The sequence below is a fragment of the Hippopotamus amphibius genome, chromosome 11, assembly GCF_030028045.1.
Source record: "Hippopotamus amphibius kiboko isolate mHipAmp2 chromosome 11, mHipAmp2.hap2, whole genome shotgun sequence".
Lineage (NCBI taxonomy): Eukaryota > Metazoa > Chordata > Mammalia > Artiodactyla > Hippopotamidae > Hippopotamus > Hippopotamus amphibius.
In genome coordinates, this window is record NC_080196.1 from 63768084 (window position 1) to 63793548 (window position 25465).

A 25465-nucleotide genomic window follows, 5' to 3' on the forward strand; every position below is an offset into this window, starting at 1 on the left:
GCCGGGTTAGAGTCCCCAGCAGAGGGAGCAGCCTGTGCAAAGGCCCTGAACTGGGGAGGTGGCACAGGGTCCAGAGATGCGGTCACACGCCCCATCACACAATTCAGCCCAGTCCCTGCTTGGCCTCACCCAAGGACAGCACCCTGTATCCAGGACCCCAGCCTCACACTCTTGCCATTTCTCTTACGCAGGGTGTCACCTAGGCTTGGCTACTTCTTCAATAGTGCCTGAGAAACAGCTGTGATTTCACAGTGAACGTGAAAGATACTTTCCTCTGTTACATACCAGATGCTGGTAACTGTGAGAACTTGTGGGAAATATTAAAATCCAAGTCTATAAGATGAGCCTGCTTCCCAAAGCCGCTGACGCACATGTGGCATGACCATGTGGCCCAGAGGAGGACAGCTGGACAGCCTGGCAGCTGGACTGGTATCCCGGGCTGGGAACAAGTGTGGGAACTGTGAAGACAGACAGGAGCAAATTTGACAAAGTACACACACCACGTTTATCAGTTTCTTAGGGCTGCTGTAACTAAGCGCCCAAACGGAGTGGCTTAAAACAACAGAACTTTCTTCTCTCACAGTTCTGGAGGCTAGAAGTCTGGAATCAAGTTGTCAGCAGGGGTCTATTCTGTCTGAAGTCTGCAGGGGTGGATCCTCCCTTGCTTCCCCCAGATTCTCATAGCCCCAGCTGTGCCCTGGCTCACGGTAGCATCGCTCCGCCTCCCTCTTCACATGACTGTCTTCCCTCTGTGTGTCTGTGTGTCCTGTGCCTTCTTCACATGGTGTTCTCCCTGTGTGTCTGCCTTCATATCCTCTTCCAGTCATATTGGATGAGGGCCCACCTTAATGACCTCATCCTAACTAATTACATCCGCAATGACCCTACTTCTAAATAAGGTCACATTCTGAGGTACCTGGAGTTAGGACTTCAACATATCTTTTGGGGGCACACATTCAACTCACAATGCGATGCTATGCCAGGGAAGGGAGAGCACTTGAAAGGACTGGGCAGCCATGGGACTGAGTCGCAGATCTTGCACCAGAGATGCCATTCTGAGCTCATGTCCACACCCTGGATCTGCTGACTGTGAATCACTCCCACTAATACCCTTAAAAACATGCTTTACTCTGAGTGCTTATGTTGCATGATTTCAAGTAAAAAGAGTTTTTATGCTCCTAAGTTTAGGGCATTTTTGTTAGTGGTGCAGTCATGGTCGTGCAAGCCTGAATGACTGGTCTTCTCCTTGTCCCTCACCCCAGGACCATCACACCATCTAGCTGAGCAGTCAGTGTGGTAGATAAGGCCAGGCCAGGCCAGGTCATGGAAGACCCAGGGCCTGGACTAGCTTGGGCAGGTCCAGTCCCAAGCAGGGCAGTCAAGTGGGAAACAGCGAGTCTCTGGGGCTGGGCAGGGTAGGATGAAGGCGCAGATCAGCAGTCATCTAGAATTGAAGCAGAGGGGAAGGATCAAGAAGAGGGAATCACCAGTGTGAGGGTGCAGGTTATCTGGTGCTCTCAGCCTAGGGAGACGAAGATGAACCTCAGAGCGCCTCTTTAGAAGAGTGTGAGACATAAGGAAAGATGAGTTAGTTGATCAGTGATAAAAACATGAGTTTTCAGGAAAAACAAGGAAGAAGGGGAAGGTCAGTGGCTTCAAACTTCACTAGAGATAAGTTTGTGGTGGTTCCAGTAGGGAAGCCTTCCTTTCCAGATGTCCCCCCATCCTCCTCATGGACGACTCTCTGCCCTGCTTCCAGGGTCCTGGAATGTCTCAGTCTCCCCTGGGGAAAATGTGGCCTCTGAGACCAGGGCTGGATGTCCTCCAGATCCTGCAGCCCCTCTTTCCATGTCCCCATCCAGAGCCAGGGGCAAGAGGAACGGGCTGAAAAGGAGGAGCACTGGAAAGGACCCAGGGGAGGTGGCCTGGCTGAGCACCTGAAATGGCCACAGTTCCGGTCCACAGGCAGACTTCTACGTTCTCCTGACACCATAGACATTACAGCTGAATCCGTTTAAAAGAGGGTGCCACGTATGTAAATCGTGACCCCCCCACCTCACACGACACCAGGAAAATATTTATATTATGCCTCAACCAAGTCAGGAATACATTTGGAATTCTTCAATTTAGACTCCAGTTCATTCATATGCTTGTTGCTAAATTAAAAGTTTGAAATAATTTCCTGCTATAAAAATGAGACTCTTGCTATTCAGATAGATTTTTCAAATCCAAGGTTTGAAAACTTAGGAATTATTTCAAAATGCCTTTTGAAAAGATTTCTGTTTCTGACCATAAATTGTCAAAGTCACATTATTGTGAACTATAATTTTTCTACACTTGATCTTAGCCAAAAGGCTGAGAAATGATTCAGTTTTCCTAAATTTAGCTTTACTTATTAGTACTCTTTATAGCTAAAATGATAATATAACATGCTTAAAAATAATAAAATGCATTTATTTAAAAATAAATTGTATGTGGCTGGACTTGCAGCTACAAAAGAGTAGAGCTCAACGAATCTTCCCCACTAAAATCAACCATAAAATGGGACATAATCACAAAAAACAATTTCAGGGCTCTGGAAATTGACCACAGACAAACAACAAACTGAGGAACATGTAATCATGAAAAACTGTGGAGATACAGGTAAAAACAGTGGGGATGAGTGACCTTCTTGCCTAGAACTGACTTCAACCTCCATCTCAGCCCAGGCAGCCTTGTTGTTCTGCCAGGATAGGACTGGCCTTCACTTGACTTGGAGTGAAGAGTGGAAACCCACAGCCAGCAACATATGGGGAAAGTCTGCACATCTCCTAGCCTGCAGTTGCAATCCTGGTTGGGACAAGCAGCATAAGACTAGCCAGAAATTGCAAAGGGAGATCCTGGAAATGAGATAGCCACTGAGATCTTCATAAGTATTTGACATAACCCTGGCTTTCTGGGAGCCTATGCACATGACAGAGGAGACCCGAGAGGGCCTGGTGTTAAAGTAACAGCTAGGTCAGAGTTGAAACTGCCAAATTTGAATATATCCCCCAGTTCAAACACAGATCCACCAGCACAATGTGGTGTTTAAGCACAACTTCTGACCAATCACTGGGTGACTTAACCTATGCAAACACAGACGTAACCCCAAAGAAGCCAGGCTCCCACAGAAAAAATACAAATAAGAATTAGAAAAAAAAAAATTGAGCTGAATCATTGGCAGATGCATACTGCAGGGTGACAGATTCTGCAGATCAAGTCCAGGCAAGTTATAAACAAACTAAAGCAGTAACAGCTAAGAATTTCAGAAGATAAAAAGAAAACAGAATCTAGATTTGTTATATTATCTAGAGCATCCAATATTCAACAAAAATTTACATGTCATGCAAAATAACAAGAAAGTGTGACATACTTGGGGGGGGAAAAAGTCAATGGAAACTGCCTTTGAGTGTCCCAGATGTTGGATGTAACAGACAAAGACTTCAAAGCTATTTTAAGTATTTCAAACAACTAAAGGAAACCATGTTTAAGGAATTTCAGGGAAAATATTATTAAAATGACTCAATAAGTAGGAATATCAATAAAAAATAGAATTTTTTTTAAAAAAGGGGCCAAAATGGAAATTCTAGAGTTGAAAAATACAATAACAAAATGAAAACTTTATTATATGGGATCAGCAGTAGATTTGAAACATCAGAAGAAATCAGTGAATTTGAAGATGGATCAACAGAATGTTATCCAATCTGAAAAATAAAGAGAAAAAAAGACTGAAAAAAAGCAAACTATCTCAGAGACCTGTGGAACAACATCAAGCATACCAACTGCAAAATGGGAGTCTCAGAAAAAGAGGAGAAAGAAAAAGAGCAGGGGAAAAAAATGAAGAAATAAAGGCTGAAAACCTCTCAGATTTAATGAAAGCATTAATTCATAGATCCCAAAATACCAATGAATCCTGAGTAGGAAGAACAGAAAAAGACCTTCACTTAGTCATATCAATCTCTTCAAAGCAGAAAACAAAGAGGAAATCTTGAAAATAGCAAAAGAAAAACTAATCACATATAGGGGAACAGCAATACAAATAATGGCTAAATCTCATCAGAAACAATGGAGGCCAGAAGGCAGTGGAATGACGTATTCACAGAGCTGAAAGAAACATCTGTCATCCAAGAATTCCATATCCAAAAAAACTACCCTGCAAAAGTGAAAGTGAAATGAAGATATTCTCAGATACACAAAGATTGAGATAAAGAAATGCTAACAGACATGCCTTACAAAAAATACTAAAAGAAATCCTTTGGAAGGAAATAAAATTACTTCAATGGTAACTTGAATCCATAAGAAGAAATGAAGATTAGAAATGGTAAAAATGAGGGTAATTATAAAAAACAATGAATACATATTTTTCTCCTTTCTTCTGTTATTTCTTTAAATGGCATAAAATTATATAAAGCAAGTGTGTTTTGGAGTTTATAATATATATAGTTGTAGTAATATACATGACACTAGCAGCACAAAAGTGAGGTAGGGATAAAATGAAACTATACTGAAACAAAGTTGCTTTATTTTACTAGATTAAGTTAATATTAACCTGAGGTAGGCTGTAATATGATAAAATGCACACTGCACTTCCTAGAGCAAACACGAAGATAATAACTCGAAAGAAGACTTTGAAAAATCAACCGAGGAACTAAAATACTATACAAAATTATTTAACACAAAAGGGAGTAAGAAGGAATAAAAAAGACATGAGGCATATAGAAAACAAATAGCAAAATAACACATATAAATCCAACTATATTAATAATTACATTAATAATAAATATTCCAGTCAAAAGTCAGAGGTAGTTAGACTGAATAAAAAATGAAATCCAACCATATGCTGTCTACAACAGGGGTCCCCAACCCCCGGGCCACAGACTGGTACCTGGCCGCACAGCAGGAGGTGGGATGGAGGGAGAGCAAGTGAAGCTTCGTCCGTATTTACAGCCGCTCCCCATCGCTCGCCTTACCACCTGCGCTGCTGCTCCTGTCAGATCAGCGGCAGCATGAGATTCTGGTAGGAGCGTGAAGCCTACTGTGACCTGCACACGTGAGGGATCTAGGCTGCGCGCTCCTTATGAGCATCTAATGCTTGATGATCTGGGGTGGAGCTGAGGCGGTGCTGCTGGTACTGGGAGCGGCTGCAGATAAGATTATCATTAGCAGAGAGGTCTGACTGCACAGAGACCATAATAAATCAGTTGCTTGCAGACTCATATCGACACCGATCAGTGAGTGGCAAATGAAAACAAGCTCAGGGCTCCCACTGATTCTGCATTATGGTGAGTTGTGTAACTATTTCATTATATCTTACAATGTAATAGTAATAGAAATAAACTGCACCATAAATGTAATACTCTTCAATCATCCCGAAACCATCACCCCCACTCCACCCCCAGTTCATGGAAAAACTGTCTTCCATGAAACTGGCCCCTGATGCCAAAAATGTTGGGGACCGCTGGTCTAGACACATGTGTTCAATTCAAAGACACAAATAGGTTGAAAGCCAAAGGATATCTGTTCTCACCTATTCAGCATAATACTGAAGGTTCTAGCCAGTACAACGAAACAAGAAAGATCAACCAAATGCATTATATGCAAATTGGAAAAGAAAAAGTAAACTGTTTGTATGCACAGATAGCATGACCCAGCATGTAGAAAATCTCAGGATAAAAGACTGATATACAATATGTCAATCTTTCCTACAAACTCACAATGAACAGTCCAAAAATAAAGTTAAGAAAATCCCATTCACAATAGCATCCAAAAGAATAAAATACTTAGGAGTAAATTTAGCTCAAGAAGTGCAAGACTTGTACACTAAAAAGAATTTAAAGAGAATATGGGACAATTTAAAGATATAGGTAAATAGAGATATAGTCCATCCTCATGGATTGAAAGAAACAATATTATTAACTTGGCAGTTCTCCCCAAACTGGCCAACAGAAGCATGATCTAAATCTCAGCAGAATTTCTTGTAGCAATTAACAAGCCAATCCTAAAGTGTATGTGAGAATGCAAAGCACATAGAAAAGTCAAGACAATTTTTTAAAAGGAGAACAAACCTGAAGGACTCACACTACCTGATTTCAAAACTTACTACAAAGCCACAGTAATCAAGCAAATGTGGTATTGGCATAAAGATAGACATATCGATAATTGGAACAGAACCAAGAGCCCAGAAATTAATTCTTATATTTGCAGTCAATTGATTTTCAACAAAGATGCCACAGCAGTTCTGTTGAGAAAGAATGATCTTCAACAACTGTTGCTGAAACAACTGGATATCCATATGTAGAAACATGAACTGAGATCCTCACTTCATGACACGTACAAACATTAACTCCCCAAACTAATTATAGGCTTAAAGTAAAAGCAAAAACTATAAGGCTTCTAGAAGAAAACACTGTATGAAAGCTTTGTGACCTTGGATTAGGTAAAGAGTTCTTAATGCTATTGTACAAAAAGCACAGTATGATACCAAAAGAAGTAATTAATAAATTGGACTTCATCAAAATTAAAAACTTTTGCTCTTAAGGGACTTCCCTGGTTAAGAATCCACCTGCCAATGCAGAGGACATGGGTTCGATCCCTGATCCAGGAAGATCCCAAATGCTGCAAAGCAACTATACCTGTGCACCACAGCTATTGAGCCTGCGCTCTAGAGCCCGCAAGCCACAACTACTGAGACCACATGCTGCAACTACTGAAGCCCACGCACCTAGAGCCCGTGCTCTACAAGAGAAGCCACCACAGTTAGAAGCCCATATATCACAAGGAAGAGTAGCCCCCACTCACTACAACTAGAAAAAGCCCACATGAAACAACAAAGACCCAATGCAGCCAAAATAAATTTATAGAAAGAAAATAAAAAGACAAACCACAGTTTGAGAAAGTATTTGCAACCTATGTCTAATAAAAGATTTTTATCTAGAATACACAAGGAACTCTTACAATTCAATAAGTCAAAAACCTCAATTAAAAAATGAGCAAAAGATTTTACTAGCTAGCTCACCAAAGAAGATATTCAAATAATTAATAAGTACATGAAAACATATGTCTACCTAAAGACTTGAACGTGGATGTCTATAACAGCTGGGACCAGGACAGCTGATTCTGCCCCTGTTCTTGCTTCTAGGGCTTCCTGGAAGAAGACTGTTGGGATGCCCTGCTGTGCCTGAATGGATCTGAGCTACACAAACCAAATCTGTCATGAGTTGTTGTAATAACAACCATAAGAACAACACTGTTACGTATTCTATTTATTCCTGGCAACCACGGCATTCTGCCCCAGTACAGGCTCTGCCATTGTCAAGGCACATTGATGACCACCATGTCATCTGAGCCTCACTCACCCAGTGGGTAAAATTCTACCCGAGACTGGCGTCCCCTGGTCACCTAGTAAGCTCCTCACCTCCCCTGCGTAACCTAGCCACTTTCCACAGCCTAGCAACATCCCAGGTGGCAACAGCCTGAGCTACCTAGTCTGTCATTCCTGGGAAGGGGCATCTTGGTTGGTTGAGACTGAGCACTCCTACTCTCCTAATCTCTGTTTTTGGAACAAAAAGATATGTCATCTCACCCTGGTGTGTCTTATAGAGAGAGGACAGGAGGGAGAAAGGAGAGCATTTACTATGACTGGGGCTCCATCGCTTGGACTTTTAAAAATAAGTGCAAAACCACAGTAGCCGAAGAGGAGGGAGAAGTGTGGTTTACAGAGCTTTGCTGAAAAGAAGGAATTTCTCTCGTGGGACAACTTGCTTGGAAATAGAAGAAGCTGAGGCTTAAACATGTGATTCTCATTATCAGCTACATCCTTTCAGACAGGAGGCAGATATAATTGGATCCATTTCTGTTTTAATTATAATTCTTTGGCTTTAAAGAAATTGCCAGTGGAAATCTGCAAACCACCACAAACGCCGCCATTTCAAATTCCCTGGATTCTACTGTGGCCTGGACCGCCGTCCGCAGGGTTGAGGCCAACGCCGCAGCCACAATTGGTTGTTGTTACAGCCTAAAGTTTTCCCCAAACAAAAGATGAACGGATCCCTTCTGAAGCAAAGAGAGAGATCTTTCAGATTTTGCCAACCCTTCCCCTTAAGAAAAAATAGGAGACAGAGGGGAGCCTTTTGTGATGAAAGACAGCAGAGGCGCACACAGGGCTTCCTTCTGTTCCTCCTGGCCGCAGGGGGCTCCCCCTCCTCCCTAGAGTCCCAGATTCAAGAGCAGCCACGAGTCCTGAGCAGTGCTTGACACGGGACGACAGGCCCCTTCTGAAGTCAAACAGCACAACCAACACTGTGGAACTCCTGGAGGGAAAGCTCAGTTGAGGGCTTCCCACTCACTTTCTTTACATCAGTCTCTGTCTCAAAGACGTTCTTGGCAGAGCTGGAAGGGAACGGCAAGATGGGCCCTGAGGGTAAGTGCTGAGGGCAGTGCGGAGGTGCCCAGGCAGCCTCCGGGAGGGACCCTCCTCTCACGTCCCTGAGAGTGTCTGGGGTCCCTGTGTCTGTTCTCTGACACTGGCCCCAAGGAGGGTTGGTGGCTCGTTGAACATGGCCTGCACGCAACAAAGGCAGGACTAGCCTTCCTTTTGAAGCTGAGCAAATAAATATAAGTGCAAGCTCCACAACTGTGGTTGTAGCCACAGCTTTGTTTCACATGAAAATTCAGACAAAACAGTTACGAGTCTGCCCCAGCGTTTCGCTTGCTCTAATTTGCCCTGCACTGAAATGTCTTACTCAAATTCACAATAATATAATTCAACAAGCCTTAAAAAGTCCCTTCAGTGTGGAAGTAGAACAGTATTTGTTCGTGTTTTTTTTTTTGGCTGGTTGGTTCTTTATGCCCATGCACAAGTGGAAGTGTGCAGTGTGTACAGACACACACACACACCAAGAAATACAAAGAACAAAGCGCTGCTAGTCTAGTAAAACTAAACATGAGTTGCACCATATGAATGATACAATTTTAGAAAATAGCAAATATGAGTGAGAAGCACCAAAGTGATAGTATTTGGAAATGGTTTCCAAATTAACCTCATGATGAAGAGGTTTTACAAATGAACAATAAGCAGCAAGCAGCAGGTGTGGACCTCTGTGTGAGTGTGCACGTGTCGGCAGTTTCTGGCCATCAGCTATGCTAAAGCAAGGAAGGTTTGCAGGTAAAACCTGGTTTACGATAACACAGGTCATGCCTAGAAACGATGCCCGAGAGACAGGTGGGAGTTTTTCCTTCTTCCGTGCAACCCTTAATAAATCTGAACAAACTAAGGCTGACACTTCTTAATGTTTCAAAAGAAGAGATAAAATGAAGTCACAAATCAGCTCATTCAACAATATTTTCTCTTAGGTTTGTGTTCTCGTTCAGGCCAGTGTAATCCACATTCAAGTCAACATGGCTTCTTTGTAAGCTGACTCCCAGAGGGGGATGCTGGGGTCCCTCCTCACATCCTGATCCCTCCGGACCCCTGGGCCTTCCTGACAAAGGCACACGGCAGCAAGTGCCAGCCACCTCATCAATGGGCTGAAGGCTCATTATCCTCATTGGTTTACATTCCTATAACTTTTAAAAGTTCCACAGTGACTTTCCCTATCACAACTCAATCCCTGTATAGAGAGGGATTTACAACCACCCTTACAACCACCCTTCTTTTCCAAACACACACAGCCAGGGCTGGCAAGTCATGCAAAGGAGTTTCTCAGTTTTCCCTGCATCTTTCGTATCTCTTTTCCTCATGATTAGGGATACTGGAAGCCTTTTCCCTGAAGCTTCTTGTGTAGAACTTGAATTCATTCTCTCATGGTTTCCAGATACTGTTACTCTTTGCTTCTCCTGGCTGCTGTTTCCAACTATACACCTAACCGAGGAGGGAGCTTGCGGCAGGACAAATAATGGCCCCCTAAAGACATCCACATCCCAGTCCCTGGAACGTGTGACTCTGTGAGGTTACTTGGCAAAGCAGAATTAAGTTTGCAGATGAAACAAAGGTTGACAGTTCGCTGACCTTAAAATAGGGAGATTACCCTGAATTATCCTGGTGGGCCCAATGTAATCTACGGGTCCTTAAAAATAGACAAGAGAAGCAGAAGAGACAATCAGAAAGGGAGATGTAATCACAAAATAAAAAATGGTCAGAGCCATGCAACATTTCTGGCTTTGAAGACGGAGGAAGGAGGCCATGAGCCAAGGAACGTGGGCAGCCTCTAGGCACTGGATAAGCCAAGGAAAGAGTTTCTCCCCTGGAGCTCCAGAAAGGAATGAAGGCCTACGAACACTTGTATTGTAGCCCACTGACCCTGAGTTTTGGATTTTTTGACCTCCAAAACTGCAAGATAAGGTAGTAAATTTATATTGTTTTAAGACACTAAAGTTGTAGTTATTTGTTATAGAAGCAATAGGAAACTAACACAGACCTGAACACTTTAATCCTAGCCTTTCCCCTCTTTTTTTAAAAAAATTTATTTATTTATAGGCTGTGTTGGATCTTCATTGCTGCACACAGGCTTCTTCTAGCTGCAGCGAGCGAGGGCTACTCTTCATTGCACTGAGCAGGTTTCTCCCTGCAACGGCTTCTCTTGTTGTGGACATGGGCTCTAGGCACGTGGGCTTCAGTGGTTGTGGCACACAGGCTCAGGAGTTGTGGCTCGTGGGCTCTAGAGCTTCAGGCTCAGTAGTTGTGGCACACAGGCTTAGTTGCTCCGAGGCACGTGGGATCTTCCTGGTCCAGGGATTGAACCCATGTCCCCTACATTGGCAGGTGGATTCTTAACCACTGTGCCACCAGGGAAGCCTGCCTTTCTCCTCTAATTCCACCTTGTAGCCTCATGCCTAATGGTCCACCTCGAATGCTTATTAATTTTGTTAGGTGTAATAATGCCAAAAGAATAATTTCTTTAAAAATTCCTTTAATATCCTCCTTTGGTGGAAATGCACACTCAAGTATTTTAAAATGAAATTATAAGGTGGCTGGGATTTGCTTTAAAATACTCCCATGCACAAACCAAGTTGTGAAGAAAAAGATGAAACTAGATTATTGTTGATGATTGTTGAAGTCAGATGACTGGTACATTGGTGCTCATCATGTTAGTCTCTCTATTTTTTGTATGTGTTTCACTATTTCCATAATATAAAGTTGAAAATATGTAGATGGAACAAAATTTAAAATGTCCACCTTCATAGGTAGATATTTTATTCTAAGTAAGCTGGAGGATTTTTCAATTGTTTTCACTTACAGTTTAATTCATGAGTCTCTTTTATTATTAGCTTCACCTGCGTTTGAGTGGCTGGCCATGGCTCTGGGCTCTTGATTTTGACCTTCTCCTTGAGCAAGAAGAAAAGAAGATGCAGCGTTACTTTCTCCTATGGGCAAAAAGGTGTGTGGGGCTCTGACAGTCAGAGGAGGGAGGGCAGGGCCAAGGTAGGCATGGAGGGAGCAGGTAGACAGGCCATCCTCAGGGCCTGGCACCACTCACATCATCCCTGGCCCCTTTCTTCCTCCCTTCTTCAGGTTTTGGTTTGGCCCTGAAGCTTACACAGAATTTAATCAATTTCAAACTAATCAATGAATTCTAATGTACTCAGTTCTAAACTCCAGATTTTTTTTCACATTTTAGTATCTATGAAGTAGGGGTGCACTCACAACGGATGGCATGGATATATGTTCCTGCTCCCCATGACCAGCATCTGGGAATACAGTAATGCCCAGGACTGCATACATCAGGGTCACCTTCCCACAGGATTTACAGCCATCTCAGTTTCTTGACTGCTCTTTGACATTTGTGTAAGGCTCTGTGGTAGCCTTGTATTCCCGCTGTAACAAGTTATCACAAACTTCATGGTGTAAAACAACACAAATATATTACCTTATGATTCTGGAGTTCAGAAGTCCGATCTATGGGTCTTCCTAGCCTAAAATCAAGGTTTCAGCAGGCTGTATTCTTTTTTTTTTTTTTTTTTTTTGGCACACGGGCTTAGTTGCTCCATGGCATGTGGGATCTTCCTGGAGCTAGGATCGAACCCGTGACCTCTGCATTGGCAGGCGGACTCTTAACCACTGCACCACCTAGGAAGCCCTCTTTTTTTTTAATATTTATTATTTTATTTATTTACTTATTTATTTGGTTGCACCAGGTCTTAGTTGCAGCAGGCATGCTCTTAGTTGCAGCTCACTGGCTCCTTAGTTGCAATGCATGGGCTCCTTAGTTGCTCCTTAGTTGCGGCTCACCAGCTCCTTAGTTGTGGCATGTGAACTCTTAGGTGCGGCATGCATATGGGATCTAGTTTCCTGACCAGGGATTGAACCCAGGCCCCCTGCATTGGGAGTTCAGAGTCTTACCCACTGTACCACCAGGGAAGTCCCCCTGCGTTGTTTTTTGGCGGTGTTAGGGGAGAATCCATTTCCTGCTCATTTGGGTTGTTGGCAGAATTTGATTCCCTATAGTTATAGACCTGAGGCCCCTGTTTGCTTCCTGGCCGCAGGCTGAGGGTTGTGGTCAACTATAGGCCCCCACTTTCCTCCCCTGGAGCCCCTTCCTCTATCTTCATCAGCAGCATTGGTAGGTTGAATTCTTCCGACACATTGAATCTCTTCTTTTTCTTCCCTCTCAACTCTCTGATCCAGTTGAAAGGATCTCTGTTTTTCAAGAAGCTGTCCTGCCCCTGGGGCCCCTAGATCAGGCATCCAGAGATTTTTACTCCCTGACAGGCAGGGTCCACACCCCTACTCATCCTTGTAGCAGTTACAGAAGACAAACCATCGCCCTTCTGCTTCCCATAAGAATACGGGAGTAAAATCTCTGAGTGGGGACTTCCCTGGTGGCACAGTGGTTAAGAATCCACCTGTCAATGCAGGGGACATGGGTTTGAGCCCCGGTCAGGGAAGATTCCACATGCCACAGAGCAACTAAGCCCGTGTGCCACAACTATTGAGCCTGTATTCTAGAGCCCATGCTCCACAACAAAACAAGAGAAGCCACTACAATGAGGAGCCTGCACACCACAATGAAGAGTAGCCCCCGCTCACAGCAACTAGAGAAAGCCCGTGTGCAGCAATGAAGACCTAACACAGCCAATAAATAAACTAAATAAATAAATAAATTTATTTAAAAAAAAATCTCTGAGCAGGGAATGAAACAAGAGGAAAGGGGGCAGGGCACAATCTTTGAAAGAATGACATAGACTGAGGACATAACATAAACTGATTAGAACCAAATGGGTCCAAGATGGCAGACAAGTCACCTTCCAGGCGCCATGACAGTTCCAAGGCTGACCATGAGGATCAAAAAGTGGGCAGTGCCAATTCTGGAATGCTCCACCCACTCATTAGCCTATGAAATTACCCACCTTTACAAAAACTGACAACCCCCATACCCTGATGCCTTTCTCACCTTCTGAGATGGTCCACACTCTGTGTGCAGAGTATGTTTCTCTCTAAATCTCTAAATAAACTTCTAACCTACAAAAAATAAAATAAAAAAAAAGGATCTCTGTTTTTAAAAACTCATGTGATTACATTGGACCACCCAGATAATCCAGAAGAAACTCACCATCTCAAGGACCATATTTAATCACACCTGCAAAGTTCCTTTTGCCCCGTAATGTAACATATTCACAGGCTCCAGGGATTAGAGCATGAACATCTTTGGTTGGGGGGAGGCATTATTCTGCCTGCCACAGCCGCCCCTACACAATACCTTGACTATTAAGACAATCAACCCCAACACCTCAACCAGCAGAGAACTTCCCCACAGATGGGGAAAGCTGAACTAAAATCATATGTATGCTCCATCTTTTGAAAAAACTTTGGCCAGCAGGACACACAAGTTGGGGTACTGGGGATGGCAGGGGGTGATGAGTTTCCTGGGTAACCTCATGCAGAATGGAAATCTGTATGTCCTAGCATACCTACCTGAGCTTGGTAAGAATAAGAATGAGCAACAGTCATCAAGTTTACTTCGAAGAGGGGAATCTTGACTGAACCACATCCTTTCATTTGAAGAATGGGTTTGGGTACATACACACACACACACACACACACACACGTACACTGTCTAGCATGGTGTTCTTCCACCATTTCTTTCCCAAAGACTCCTGCCAGCACCACTGTGTTCCATAAACAATGCAAGCACATCATCTCACTCCTGAGACCCATGTCCCTGTGTCCTCCTGTCCCAAGCCAAACATCCCTTTGAGCAGACTTGAGTGGAAGCCTTAGAGGGACACAGAGGCAGGCATTCCATTCCAGCTAAACAGATTCCAGATGTGCCTGGAACCCAGAAGTGGGCATGGCTCCATGCCCACCCCCATTGGCCTCACCACTGGGAATTCATACTTGATAATAAGTTATTTGAAAGCAAACTGATAAAGGACGTTGAGTTTTCCATGATTCTGTGGTCGGCTGTTTCCCTCAGCTACAGAATATATTATGCAGGATGGTCAGTGGCTGGTCCCACAGATCTTATGGTGGGAATGACAGCCCCAGCTACAGGTAGGGTTTAATTGCATGAAGTCATCACCCTTCTCTTGAGAGGGATCTGGCATCCTGGCTTCATTAAGTATATTTGGAAAAGAGAAAAAGATGCACTCTATGTGAGACAGAATCTAAGGATAGCCCAGAACCAGACAGACATCATACTTTTCAACAGCAACTATTGATATGAGGGGATCATAGAATGCTGCTTTTGATAGTGTTGCAGAAAAAGAGCTTTGAACTAGAATTTTACATCCAGCTACATTACTATTTAAATGTGAGGATGAAGTAAAGATATCCCCAGCACACAAAGTCTACAGAATTTTATTAGACAAAACAAAACAAGACAAAAACCCTTTTTGAGAGCAACCTTGGAGGAAAAACTCTAGCAAAAAAATAAATAAATATAGAGAGGAACTTTGGAATAAAGGATATAAGGGTGAGTGTATAATTTGGTGAAGTTAACTGTTGTACAAATACAAAATTTACTATTGTGTAAATAGGCAAGAGCTTCCACTTTGCTTTTAAATGAATATCCTCTTAAATATGAATGAAAAACCAGAAATTATTTGACAATTGAAGAAAGCCTTTAACATGAAATCTGGAAATCAAATAAACAGATGAAAAAATAAAATTTGGAAACAAAGACAATGCAGAGAGCAGAAGAATATGCTTCAGAAAGAAGGAAGAGAAAACTGAGGGAAGAGAACAATCAAAGAAATCATTCAAGAAAGCACAAGATATTTATGGAGACTAAAATCTCAACCTAAAAAATAAAGGAAGGAACATTTGCTTCCATTCAAAATGGAGTAACAGGGTCTAGATTCTATACTTCTGTCTCAAACCAACCAACCAACCAAGACACAATGTATGAAACAACAGGTTTAAAGACTCCAATTGGACATCAGGAAACAAAGAACATTAACCAGTGAGATAAAACAAACGAGGTGAGCCCTGTGGCCATCCAGCTTCCTGCCTTGAGAGAGTTTCCAGGCTGCAGTGCAGGGAGAGAGAACCCAGGCAGCATCTAGCAGTCTCCCTGAGCTGGGGAGCTGAGAGTCACAGGGAAATCAAGGTGGCTAAAGTGCTTAGGACAGAGAGAGAATCCCAGAGGTCTGCAGAGGGTCACCCTTGGGTATCAGCAGAGAAATGGCCAGCACAGGAATCAGAGACAACTACCTGAGGCTAAGGGAACAAGCCTAACTGAAAGGATTGGAGAACAGCACCTGGCACTGGCCCCAAGCTGGCAGCAGTGCCTATTCCCACCAGCCACATTGGAAAAACTCATAATTCACAGGACATTGAGTAGAATACTCAGGAAGGCCTGGCCTCAGTAAGGGAAAATAATTAGCCCTAAACTAAGCACTACTCTGGACGCACAAGATCATAAAAGTAAGACTTGAAAAGATCAAACTATTTCTAAGAAACATAACTGCATCCCAGATAAAACTTAAGAATATCCACAGAACGAACAACAACAGAAATATCCAGCACCCAACAAAGTAAAATCCACAATGTCTGGTATCAAAACAAAGGTCGCCAGGTAATGAAAAGAAGCAGGAAAGTACAATTCACAACAAGGAGAATAATCTACCAACTGAAACCAACCCAGAATTGACAGCTGTTAGAATAAGCAGACAAAGATATTAAGATAATTATAGCTGTATTCTGTATGTTCAAAAAGTTAAATAGAAATATGAGATATATTTTTAAAAGATCTAAATCAAACTTTTAGAATAAATATTACAATGTATGAAATGAAAAAATGCACTGGATGGTATTAATGGCAAGTTAGATTTGACAGAAGAAAAGAAAAAAAAAAGTCCCTCAGTGAACAGTGGAACAATTTCAAGCAACCTAACATATATATAAATGGAGTCTTTACAGCAGAGAAGAGAATGGACGGTCAGAAAGATATTTGACTAAATCATGGCTGAAATTTTTCTGTACATTTTGTAAACTATAAATCCAAAGATCCAAGGAACTCAATGAATCCCAAGCATTAAAAAAAATGAAGAAAACTATACCAAGTCACAAAATATTAGGAAAAAAAAAAAGACGGTGATGAGAAAATCTCAAAGGTAGCCAGGGCAGGAGGTGGGGGGATGTTATATACAGAGAGACAGAGGTAAGAACCACAGAATTCTCATTGAAAACAACATAAGCAAGAAGACATGAAGTACTTCAAATACTGAAAGAAGAAACCGTTGACCTTAAATTCTATACCCAATGAAAAAGTATCTTTCAAAAAATGAAGGCAAAATATAAATGTTTTTAGACATACAAAAGCTGAAAGAATTCCTCATCATCCGACTTGCACTATAAAAAAATATTAAAGGACATCCTTCAGGCAGAAGAAAAAATGATGTCAGAGGTAAATCTGGATCTACACAAAGGAATTAAGGGCACTAGAAATGGTAACTACATGGGTAATTATATAAGATTTTTGCTTGTTATTTAAATCTCTTGGGACTTAGTGGTCCAGTGGTAAAGAATCCACATCCCAATGCAGGAGATATGGGTTCGATCCCTTGTCAGCGAACTAAGATCCCACATGCCACTGGGCAACTAAGGCCGCGTGCCGCAACTACAGAGCCCACGTGCCCTGGAGCCTGCATGCCACAACTAGAAAGAGGAAAAACCCGCACGCCACAACTAGAGAGAAACCCATGCGCTGCAGCGAAGAGCCCTTGTGATACAACGAAATATCCCACATGCCACAACTAAGACCCAACACAGCCAAAAATAAAATAAATAAATTTTTAAAAAAATCTCTTTAAAAAACAATGGATAGTTTAACAAAAGTAATAACATTGTATTTTGCGGTTTATAACAAATGTATAAAATGAATGACATAAATGCTAGGAAGGGAGAAACGTAAGTAAAGTATTGTATGTGAAGTGATATAACATCACTTGAAAATATATTGTAATAAGTTAAAGATATACAGTATAAACACTAAAGCAACTACTCAGATATTACAGAAGAAAAGATTCATGAACTTGAAGGTACAACAATAGAAACTATCCGTAATAAAACAGAGAAAAAAGACTAAAATAAATGAACAGAGCCTCAGTGAACTGTAGGATAACTTCATGTGGTCAAATATACACACAGTTGGAGTCCCTGAAGAAGAGGGGATAGTGAGGATTGGCAGAAAAAAAATCTGTAAAGATAATGGCCAAAAACTTTCTAAATTTGATGGAAATTATAGGCTGTGGCAGAACTAAGAAACAATAAAACCCAAGCACACAAAAAAAGAAGTTACACCAAGGCACATCATAATTAAATTTTGCAAAACCAATGGTAAAGAGAAAATCTTAAAAATAGCTAGGGGGGAAAAAGACACATTACTATAGAGACAAAGAATGACAGCACATTTCCCATTGGGAAAAAATCAAGATAGAAGACAATGTAGCAACGTCTCTAAAGTATTGGGAGCAAAAATCCATCAACCTAAAATTCTTTACTCAACAAAAATACCTTTCAAAAAAGAAGGCAAAATAAAGCGTTTTCCAGACAAACAAAAGCTGAAGAGATCTATCACAAACAATGTGTACTAAAGAAATATTTAAGGAAGTCCTTCAGGCAAAGGGACAATGACACCAGATGGAAAACTGGATTTATTCAGAGGAATGAAGTACATCAGAAGCAGTAATTGTATGGGTAAATATAAAAAAAAAAAAAACCTTTTCATCCTTTAAATCACATTATAAGATAATTGAATCCTTAAGCAAAAATAATAACCATATATTGTGAGGTTTAAAAATAAAATATATGACAATAACAGCACAAAGGTTTGAAGGAAGATATGGAAGTATACTGTTGTAAGGTTCCCATAATACATATGGAGTAGTATACTATCATGTGAGACATTAAAGGTGTGTACTATAAACCCTAAAGCAAGCACTAAAATAACATGGCAAAGAGTTATAGTCTGTACGGCAACAAACGAGATAAGCTGGAATGATTAAAAAAAATCCTCATTCAATCCCAAAGAAGGCAGAACAAGAGGAAAAAGGAACAACGGACAAATGGGACAAATAGAAAACAAATATCAAGATGAGAGACTTAAATATAACCATACCAATAATCACATAAAATGGAAATGCTCAGATGGTCAGTTTGGATAAAAAAGCAAGACCCAACCATCTGCTGCTTATAAGAAATGAAATTATATTAGGAATCATTTAGAGAAAGATCTCAGGAAAACCCCAAATATTTAGAAACTACCAACATATTCCTAAATGACCCATGAATCAAAAAGAAGTGAAACAGAAAATTAGAAAGTATTTTGAAGAGAATGAAAATGAAAGCATAACATACCATAATTTGTGGGATGCTGCAATAGGAGTAATTAGAAGCACTAAACACCAGTACTAGAAAAGAAGAAATGTCTCAAATTGATTATCAGCTTTCAACTTAAGCAACTACAAAAACTACATTAGATCCCCAAACTTGTTTATAACTGAAAGTTTGTACCGTTACCCAATATCTCTCCTTTCCCCCCACTCCTCAAACCCTGGTAACTACCGCTCTACTCTGTTTCTCTGAGTTTGACTTCTTTAGATTCCACATATAAGTGATACCATACAGTATTCATCTTTTTCTGTCTGATTTATTTCACTTAGCACAATGCATTCAAGGTTCATCCAAATTGTCAAAATGGCAGGGTTTTCTCCTTTCTCACAGCTGAAAAATATTCCATTGTAACTTTTTTTGGTCACTGGTTAATATAAGACTTTAATTTTTCCATCTCTGTGTTTAATATGGGAATAAAAATAAAATCAGATTAAAAATATCAATTTATCCATTGATGGACACCTGGGTTGTCGCTACTTCTTGGCTATTGTGAAAAATGCTGCCATGAACATGGGAGAGCAGATATCTCTACAAGATCTTTATTTCAATTCCTTTGCATACATACCCAAAAGTGGAATTGCTTGATCATACGTTAGTTCTGTTGTTAATTTTTTGTGGAAACTTCCTACTGTTTTCCATAGTGGCTGCACCAATTTGCATTTTAACTAACAGTGCACCAGGGTTCCCTTTTCTCCACACCTTCTTCTACACTTGTTACCTCTTGTCTTTTTGACAATAGCTGTTCTAGGCAGGAGGTGATATCTCATTGCAGTTTGTTTTTGTTTTTGTTTTTTTTACTTTTATTTATTTATTTGGCTGTGCTGGGTCTTAGCTGCAGTATGTGGGATCTAGTTCCCTGACCAGGGATCAAACCCAGGCCTTCTGCATCGGGAGCATGGAGTCTTAGCCACTGGATCACCAGGGAAGTCCCTCATTGTGGTTTCAATTTGTATTTCCTGATATTTGTCATGCCAAACACCTTGAGGAATCTTAAAGGAAACAGATAAAAACAAAAAATCCCAAGAGATGCAAATGAAGGAGAATGGACTGGAAAATTAGAGTTTAGTCTGGTAGGTCAAATTATAGGATCCTAAAAGCAAGTGCCATTGATGTAATTAAAATATACATAAAAGAATATCATAGTTTTTAAAGATTAATGAATTATGCATGTATGTACACCAAACATATCAGAGTTAGACTCTGGGTTGAGGGGCAAATGGGAGTGGCACTTAGAGATGAGGAATACATAGTTAAAGCAAAACAGAGCTCATGTGGACAGATTAAGACAGTATGGTGACTTCCTAGGTGGCTCAGTGGTTAAGAATCCACCTGCCAATGCAGGGGACACGGGTTCAAGCCCTGCTCTGGGAAGATCCCACATGCCGCAGAGCAACTAAGCCCGTGCACCACAACTACTGAGCCTGTGCTCTAGAGCCCATGAGCCACAACTATTAAACCCATGCTCCTAGAGCCCATGCTCCACAACAAGAGGAGCCGCTGCAATGAGGAGCCTGCGCACCACAACAAAGAGTAGCCCCTGCTCACCAAAACTAGAGAAAGCCCACACACAGCAATGAAGACCCAATGCAGCCAAAAATAAATAACAAATAAATAAATAAATAAATACATTTTTTAAAAAAAGACAGTATGGGTTTGTGAGGAGTATCTCTGCCCTTCTGAAGACAGAAAGGGAAAGGTTAGGATTAAAATATATGTGGTGCTTAGAAAATGAGAAAATAATTCAAAAGGTCAGCCATGTGGAAACAACTTTGAAAGGGAACTTCTTTATTTTCTCTTCCCTCCCTGCTTTACTGTCTCACTCTGGCTCCAGAGGAACAAATCAAAAGGGAAATAAGATTCATTGCAATTGGATTATTTTAAATGGTAATTTAATAATATTTCCTCTCAAGGGAGTAAAAGTATAGTGCAGGCTGCAGCTGGCACTTATCTAAATTTCATTTCACTCATAGTAAAGTAGCAAGAGACAGCATGATTTATGCCTACACCAGGAAAATGTGAGAAAGACTTTTAGCAGTAGTATCCTACCAAGAAACAAGGCAAGGAGGCCACAAAAACACCTTCAGTATTTCCCATCACCTGTAGGATGAGATCATTCATCATCTTGCTCCTACTTACCATTTCCAGACTCCATTTCTATCCCAACCCTAGTAATTGTTGCTCAGCTTCACGCAAACGGCCTGACTCACTGTTCCACCAACAGACCTTGAGATTTCCTGACCACGTGCCTGGGAAACATCTGTTGTCAATGCCTCTTTAGTGGCCTGCTCAATCCTTACCTATCTGATGTAATCCTGTCATCTTTTTCTAGTCTTAAGTTAATGTCCCATTTATGAACTGCTAGAGCATTTGTTTTCTACACCATCCTTTGGCATATATTTTCTTCTAGCATTTTGAAGGTATCATTCCATTGTCTTCCAGATTCCATCGTTTCTGTTCAGAAGTCAGCTATAAATGTATGGTTTAATATCTTTCATCAATTTTTGAAAATTCTCAGCTATTAACTCTTCAAGTACTACTCTGCCCCCCCTTCAAGCTCTCTCCTCCTTATGAGACTCCTTTCTGTAACTTCTTCATCTCTTACCTTCACTTCTCAATACTGTATTCTGGATATTGTCTTCTAATTCATTAAAAATTCATTAATTCTCTCTCCAGCCCTCTATTCCACTGTTAAACCCATTCACTGATTTACTAACTTGATTGTTGTATCTACAGTTCCAGAATTTCTCTTTGTATTTTTTTAAGATGCTCAGTAAATGTTTATCGAATGAGTCAAATGGAGATTACCAGTTAAACTCCATGATGCCTCAGATATAAAAAGGTGTAGAAAAACATCCACAAATAAACATTTACAGTGTCTTTTCCACATACTTCTTTCATCAATAGACAATGTTCTGTAACATTTACATTTGTTTTCATTTATTTTCTAACAGTTTTGGCACTTTTAGGGAATAAAATAGATTTCCCAAAACTTTATAAAAGTACTGTACGAGGGTATGACCTCTAATGGTTTAACTTGTGATTAGTTCCTAGGAAGCAGGAATACAGTGGCATTTAGCACAGTCAAAATGTTGTGCAATCACTTCCTCTATTTAGTTCCAAAATGTTTTCATCACCCCAACAAAGCACCCTGGACCCGTTAAGCAGTTGCTTCTCATTTCCCCTCCCCCTGGCAATGACCAATTTGCTGTCTCTACTTATGTCCTTATAGTAAATGGATTTCTTATAGGCAGCATGCAGTTGGGTCTTGCTATGCTTGGGTCCCTTTCCCTGTACTGTCACCTGAAAATTCTCAAGGCAGTAAGCTGGGGCAATCACTTATTTCCTTTATCTCAGGGATCACCGTCCTCTGCTGCCTGATGTCTAGGTTCTTGAAAACCATTGCTTCATGTATTTCATCCATTTTTTTTTCTTTCTCTTTTCTTTTTTACTTTTTTTTGTTGCTGTTGTTTCAGGTGGTAGGGTAAATACAGTGTCTGCTACTCCACCTTGGCTGGGAGCAGAGTTCTGCTACCTTTTAAAAACATAATTTATGTGCTTTGGTTTAGCAGTTAAATTCATTCTATTCAATTTTAATTTTAATTAAGTCGATTTTAATTTTGTTCTTTGGAGGCATGATGTCATTTAATCACATTTTAACCAATCCTGACATTCACCATCCTTAAGTCCTTCCCTGGTAGCTTGTATTGTTATAAAATGTGCCCATTTCTTCCAAGTTAACCTCCCTTGCCTGCAACCAGCAAATGTCAGTCTCCACATCCTTTTTTCCCTGGCAGCTGGAACAAATGGCATGTGTTTATGCACTGCTGAAGGTGTCCCTAGTCATCAGACACACTGATTTTAGGTGGCCTCACTCCTAAAATTGGGATCATCACCCCCACAAACGCTTGGATGTCCAGAGACCCCCTGGGCTCTAGACAAGCCTCTTAGGGCTCTGGGGAGGTTTGATACTCATTTTTAAATCCAACATAGTTAACTTTCAGGTGTTGGTAGATTTTTGAAAATAATTTCCATTTACATGAAGATTTTTCTGAGTTTTTTCTCCTCTTTCCTCATCCTTGAAATTTTTTTTTCCGTCAGCCTGTAGTGCTTCTAAATAATCCAGGTGCTTTCCAATGCCACCCACACTGTCCCGGGGTGGAACTTCATCTCAGGGCCACTGGGGCTATAATGCACATGCGATCAGTTGCCTTCCCGGTCTCATCAGAGGCAGATCTCCACGACCGTTCCTACGTACAGGCTGGATATCATGTTGGCTGTAACATGCTACAACCAAGAAGCATTTAAACAAGAGCAGGCTGTTTGTCATGCTCAAACCTTGCCCATCCTAAAAACACCTTCCCTGCTCTTCCTGCCTCATCTCTCCCCGCCCTTTCTCAGCCAGAGCTCCTGAAAGAACTCTCCGCACCTGCTGCTTCCATTTCCTCCCACCTGGCCTGATTGTCATCCACCGCCTGTACCTGAGCTCCCTCACCAGCTCTTGCAACCACCCTTCAGGTCTCGTCCTGCTTGCACGGGCACCACGTGGCGCCGCACACCACACCCTTCTCTTCCCCTGCTGTCTGCCACCCCTCCGCTCTGTGCCCCTCCCTTCGTGCCTTCCCTGTTTTGCTGATGGTCCTGGGGGCTTTGTCCCCAACTCTTCTCTCCTTCCTGGAGAATGTATGGATTCCTGCGGCTTTGATGACCCTGGTAGAGGGTTAGGAATGAAGAATAAAGACTTTGCAGACCAGGGGAGTGTCTACAAATTGTATGCCAGGTCTCCTCCCCAGGAGTTTGCTGGGGGAGGATTAAGTCAGCTAGAGGAGAGCGGAGAGGCAAGGACATGCCTGCTGTGACCAGGTGTGGCACCTAAACACTGACAAGTCAGTATGGCTTACAGATCCAGAACAGGGGAGAGAAACATAGGCAAGGCAAGATGTTCCCACAGACAGATTATTATAACACCTGATATTTCAAGCAAGCACAGAGCAGTATATCAACCTGGAACACTGAATATGGCTTCACTGCCTCGAAGTTCTAAGAGGAGTACAATTTATATGTTGAACTCCCATCCCAGGGCAGGAGGCAGGGCGGGGGGGAGGAGAGGGTATGAACCATTCAGATGTGTTTGCTCCAGTGTGTTTTACACACGTGTACGTGGTATAGAAAAGTGACAGAGGACACTACCCTTCTATGGCCGTTGGTTAAAACACCCGGACCTATTAACCATGACTGTGTCGAATGGCCTGTCTCAGTCTGGAAATCTCTTTCCCTGCCGAGACTCGACCCTCCTTCCTTCCCAGCCGAGCCTGCGGCCGCCTCTCCCAGGGGCTCTCCCACCAGCGCCTGCTCGCCCCTGGCTCGTGAACATCTAGTTGTTCTTGCTTCCTTCTCCTGCAACTCGAGGGTCTCACACGAACCTTCTCTCTGCAGCCGGTGTGTGGGCCTCTTAAAAGCAGGGCCTGTCCCTCCAGGCATCCAGCAGAGCCCCCAGTGAGCATCTGTGAATTGGAGCGCGTCTGTCAACTCCTGTAGGAGGGCAGGGCTTCCTGCGGAGGCGCACTGGCAGGCCTTTGGTGGCTCAGCCCAGCCTCAGCCACCCCGGCAGCCGTGATGAGCCACTAGAGAACCCTGACGTGGAGCTCTGCCAGCCTGTGCACTTGGCAAATAATTCTCTACTCCCAATGAAGGAGGGAGGGCTGAGGGGAAACACGTCAGGCCGTGCTGTCTCACTCACTCTGCAGCGAATCCCATCCCAAGAGTCCTTGGAGGGCACTGGTGATGGGGTGGGGAGGTGGTAAGGATCAGTCTGTCCTAGACTGGGGCCAGCAACTGACCCAGGCCCCGGTCAGCTCGGAGACCCACTGCTTCTGGGGGGCAGGGCAGGGAGTGAAAAGCCCTCTGCCCCTCTTGGCCCCAGAATCTTACACTAGAATAAAGCCCACAGCCGCTGTCACTCCTTACGGCCACGCCATTGAACTCACTCTGGCGTGAATTGCCAGCTTGACCTTTATAAGAAGCAAATGCGCTTCATGGAGATGGGCTCAGACAGCATCATTCATTTCCCTTGTGGTGGGGCTAGTTCTTCCCTGCCCTTCGGAGAAGCACTCCAGCAGCTCTTAAGGTTTTTCTGGTTACTTATGAGTAACAAAAGATCCTCTAGTCCCTGCAACTCTAGTAATTAAAGTATGGTGTCAATAATAATAATAATAATAATAAAACTTTAAATTTCATGTTTGAGCTGGGTTTCCCATCACACCTGCAGGGCGGAAGGTCCTGATACTTTTCTCTTTTCTCTCCAACCTCTTTTATGACTTTCGCCCCACCCTTTGTTGTGGTTTCTGACCGCACCCAGGGTGGAGGTGAAGGTGGAACAGGAAGTCCTCGCACAACTTAGAATTCCGTGATGCTATGGTATCAGCCCTCTCCGTGAGCAAGCACTTTCCTCCCTGAGGTACTTTTGTGGGTTTTTCGAAGACCTGGTCTCTGGGGATCTCTTTCCAGCCGGTCACTCAGGACTCCTTCCTCAGCTTTTAGGTGTCTGATGGAATGTCTCAGAGCTTACTCTGCTGGGAGCTTCTGCTCATCAGGCAGCCTTCGTGGCTGGGAGGT

General features: G+C 42.2%; 1 long non-coding RNA gene across 2 annotated transcripts in view; it reads right to left on the reverse strand.

Moving 5' to 3' along the window:
* The window catches only part of LOC130832015 (uncharacterized), a 45410-nt gene extending 21012 nt beyond the window's left edge, over nt 1–24398 (reverse strand). The window contains exons 1-2 of one of the 2 annotated variants that reach the window (XR_009048166.1): nt 4907–5057; nt 286–458 (exon numbers count right to left, since the gene is read on the reverse strand). This is a non-coding gene — a long non-coding RNA (uncharacterized LOC130832015). Of the gene's footprint in view, nt 1–285; nt 459–4906; nt 5058–24273 lie in introns of those variants that run through there. The other variant, XR_009048167.1, reaches the window with a different exon arrangement.
* Nucleotides 24399–25465: the final 1067 nt, after the last annotated feature.